Source organism: Vigna unguiculata, chromosome 9 (genome assembly GCF_004118075.2).
Source record: "Vigna unguiculata cultivar IT97K-499-35 chromosome 9, ASM411807v1, whole genome shotgun sequence".
Taxonomy (NCBI): domain Eukaryota; kingdom Viridiplantae; phylum Streptophyta; class Magnoliopsida; order Fabales; family Fabaceae; genus Vigna; species Vigna unguiculata.
In genome coordinates this window covers 1,815,596-1,820,162 of record NC_040287.1, presented here as the reverse complement: position 1 = coordinate 1,820,162, position 4,567 = coordinate 1,815,596, and the positions used below count along the sequence as shown (strand labels likewise).

Sequence of the window (4,567 nt, the reverse complement as noted above, 5' to 3'; positions counted from 1 at the left end):
AGTTTTAGAGAGATTCAGAATGGATAAATGTTCAGCATCTCCTGTTCCAATACAGAAAGGAGACAAGTTTAGTCTCATGCAATGTCCAAAGAATGATTTGGAACGGAAACAGATGGAAAATATCCCTTATGCATCTGTTGTTGGGAGTTTGATGTATGCTCAAACCTGTACGAGGCCAGATATTAGCTTTGCAGTTGGTATGCTTGGTAGATACCAAAGTAATCCAGGTCTGGAGCATTGGAAAGCTGCAAAGAAAGTTTTAAGATACCTACAAGGAACAAAGAATCACATGCTTACTTATAGAAAATCTGATCACCTTGAGGTGATAGGTTATACAGATTCAGACTTTGCCGGCTGTGTGGATACAAGAAAGTCTACATTTGGTTATGTGTATCTTTTAGCCGAAGGAGCGATTTCATGGAAAAGTGCGAAGCAGTCTGTCATTGCTGCATCCACCATGGAAGCTGAATTTGTGGCATGCTTTGAGGCCACAGTTCAGGCTAATTGGTTGCGGAACTTTATTTCAGGACTTGGAGTAGTCGACAGTATTTCCAAGCCGCTGAAAATTTATTGTGATAATTCCGCAGCAGTCTTCTTTTCTAAAAACGACAAGTATTCTAAAGGTGCTAAACATATGGAGTTGAAATACTTTGCCGTTAAAGAAGAAGTTCAGAAACGTAAAGTGTCAATAGAACATATTAGCACAGATCTTATGATTGCTGACCCTTTAACAAAAGGGTTACCGCCCAAATTGTATGCTGGTCATGTAAAGAATATGGGCATTATGTCTACTAGTGAATGTTAAATGTTGAATGTTAATGTTTTGAATGTTTATGTGACACTTTGAGCTCCCTAATGTATAAATTTCTGAAATCTGTGTTTTCTTCTTTATGTTTATGCATGCAAATTATGATGAAGAAAACAAATTATGTTATGTTATTGTTTTGTAAAATGACATTATGTTTGAACCCATTATGGACTTCTCGTTTTTAAGGTCATATTAAGGTGAAAGGGATGATATAGTAGTACATGGAAGGGATCATGTCGATCAAATGATGTGTGACCGCCATGACTCTTATTATTTCTGTATCTTTAATTATGAATAATGATGAAACCAATTTATGCAAGGTCTTTTATTGCGCATTATGTTTATGTATTAAATCACATAATGTTATGACATCATATGAGTCAAGTGGGAGAATGTTAGAATTAATTGACGAATTAATTCTATTAGTGACTCATTTGAAATATTATGATGGGCCCAATTGTGATTTAATAAAATATAAAGACTTATTGGTTATTATTATGGGAAGTGATAATAAAATAAAGATAAAGATAAAATAAAAACCAACTTGATGGACGTTGGTTTATAAAAGGAATTGGGGTTCTGTCTCTGGCCATAAGGTTCTTTTTCACTGTAACCCATCAAGAACGTGTGAGAAGAGAAAGAAAGGCAAAGAGATAGATTGGGAAGCGGTGGTTGAAGAGCACACAAGATTATAAATTGAAGAACGCATATTCATAGGATCTCTCATGGATCAAGGTTAGTGCTCTATCATGATTTATCGTGTGAGAATTATAAATCTTAAAGATCCTTAATTAGTTTTACATTTCATACATATTAAAATTATCAAACATTGAACATTTGAAACCACGTACGTATACTCTGTTTACATGTGGCTACGATGACATGGCTTATGGTGGAGATTCTAAAGTTAATAATGGTTCACGCTTTTCTGGTTATGGTTCTACTGGGAATAATTCCAAGAAAAGTCAAAGGTAGAAGAAAAAAAAAACACCATTGCCTAAATTATTTGTGAAACATCCAATGTTTGTATTAACTAAAAGAAGAAAAGTTACCACACAAAAGGAAGTGAGTCAAGTGTTGTTGTTGTTTTGTAGCATATGTTATTTATCAGAATTACCGTAGTTGTGTCAAGTGAATCGTCAGAATTTTTCAGATTTGTTCTCAACAACCATAAATCTATAACCATTGTCGATGTGGTATTGCTTGATATATGATACTATGGATTCTTTTGTGTCAAAAGACATCCCAATACATAGTGAATTTTCAGTTACTGGATTTGAAGCTTCAATTGAGGTGTGACTTGATGAGCCAATATGATTTGTTGTATGGATTGTATATTGGTTGGTAACTAACTCATCTTCACTGAAATTAGACAAAATATCTGGATATTGACTTTGTCCGGCCATTTCTGTGCAAATTTGGTGAAGAGTGAAAATTTGGTAGAGAAGGATAATAATAAGGTCAGAAAAAATATATGACTTTAGAGCCGTATAAATAAATCGAGAATCTGAAATCATGTTTAAATCGTGTGTAGACCATTGCAACACATTTATTATTCATTTTAAATTTTTAATGCAGAGAAGCTGGTATTAATGGCAACGATTTTTTAATAAATAACCCATTTTAATGCACAGAAGCCACCATTAATGGCAACGACTTCATTAATAAGCCAACGACTTCATTAAACACCTCATTCCAACACGTTCCTTCCTCATACAGTTTCTTCCCGCATCAATCAAGTTATGGTGCTGGTCCATCACATATGTTTGGCACCACAACCATGACACCACCATCTGCCTATTATCCAGGATCTTCATCATCAATGTCATTCTATCATCCGCCAATGCCTTCTCAATCACCACAAATTCCACAAAATGTCCAAAGTCATCAAGATGAAGATGATGGTGATGATGATGATGATGATGAACCACAACAACAACAACCACTCAAACGTCCCAACAGACCCAGAAGAAGACCAACATGTGGAACCGAAGGACATAGATGACTGTTTCATTATTTTCAAGTTACTAAATTATTGCATTTTAATTTTTAATCAATTTAAAAATATATTAATGTTTGTTTTTATTTTTATTTCAATTTATTATCATTTATTGTTAAAAAAAAAACTAAAATAAAGTCGTCATCTGCAAAGACGACTTCATCAGCACCACACCACAAACCGGTCTCCAGCTTGACAACTTTGATTTAAAAAAAATAAAATAAAACTGTCAGGATGGAGGACGACTTCACCCTAAAAGTTGTCCGTCATCCTAGCAACTTAACCCAGTTTCGCAAAAAAAAAAATTGAGAGACCTTTTTTACAAATTCGCCTAAAAAGGGAGCCAGAATTACAAATTTCCCTCATATTGCTTTAAAATCAAATGATTTGTCTGATGTTAAAGAGATTAAAACAAAGTTCTGTTTTGTAAAAAATATTGAATAACGAAGGAAATGGTAAAAGTAAAACGAGGGAGAAGAAAACATTGTCTGAGTTAAACCACAGGAGTCGTTCGTCCTCTATTTTCAAAACAACAAACATAGAGAATGTTTTCTTCTTCTTTTTTTAATTCATGTATGTATGAGAACATCAGAAATTTCACCTCAATTAAAATTATCAAGACTTAAACTCAGGAATTCAAATTTTCAAAGTTGGAATACTCTGTTTCGTGTGATTATGAAAATCCAGTTCTGCAAAAGAGCCTTAATTTACTCTGAGTTACAAAGGACATTCCTATGTGCAATATGAGTTGTGTATATAAATGAAGTAGATTGGAGTCACAACAAGAATCACATTCAAAACAACACAGAACAGAATTTGTATTCATATTGTTCATTAAGAATGAATCCAAAAACTGATCGCGATGCCAACAGGTGAGAGTTACATAGATGAGTTCATCATCTTCAGTTTTTGTTTTCATTAAACATTCATAATTTCAACTTACTGAGGAGAATAAAAAAATATTTTAATTAAAGCCCATATTTAGCTTCTTTATAATAATAGTAAGAATAGTGATATATATAGTTTTATATTAATATTACATATCTCGTATATGTGTTCTCATTTCAACTTTGTTATCCAATCTTAGGAGTAACTAACAGAAAGTTCCATATTTGAATAATACCACTAAAGACTTAATAGGAATCAAAAAAATTGTTGTTATTAAATATTCATAATTTTAGTTAGCTCTGTGTTTTTCCTTCAAACTTTGACACTATTCTGGAAATGATACAAGGGAGTATGAAAGCCCAGGCAAATATTTGAGTAATGGAAAATCTTCGAACCAAGAGGGTTCTAGCAAAGGCACAGAGAACCAAAAGGGTTCTAGCAAAGGCACAGAGAAATCACATGAATCCACTGGAGATCCTGTGGGCGAAAAGAAACGCTCTGAAGGAAAAAAAGGTTCTAGAAGCAATGGTCGAAATTAAACAATAATCACAAACAGGTAACATTTCACCATTTTTTCTTAATTTCTATGTAGCACCTCTTCCTTTGCATTTACATCACTTATATTTTATCCTTTTTAATTGTTTTTGCAGGTTTACTCGCAACTACTTAAGTGGAAGGAAAATATATATGCAGCAACAAATTCTACTATTACTGTAACATCCAACTTTGTTGTTTCCAACTTGTTTAGAGTCTATAGTTTGCAGTCTAAATTGAACAAAACAATAAGTCTATATTATTCTTGTTAATAAGTTATTATAATTTGGGATTCACATGTACGTTTATTTTTTATTTCTTTTCTCAAAGTATTGGTT

General features: G+C 33.0%; 1 long non-coding RNA gene across 1 annotated transcript; it reads left to right on the top strand.

Moving 5' to 3' along the window:
* The first annotated feature begins 3,599 nt into the window (after window positions 1–3,599).
* On the top strand, window positions 3,600–4,567 carry LOC114195848. Its single transcript, XR_003606587.1, has 3 exons — window positions 3,600–3,679; window positions 4,042–4,251; window positions 4,346–4,567. It is a non-coding gene; the product is annotated as an uncharacterized LOC114195848 (long non-coding RNA).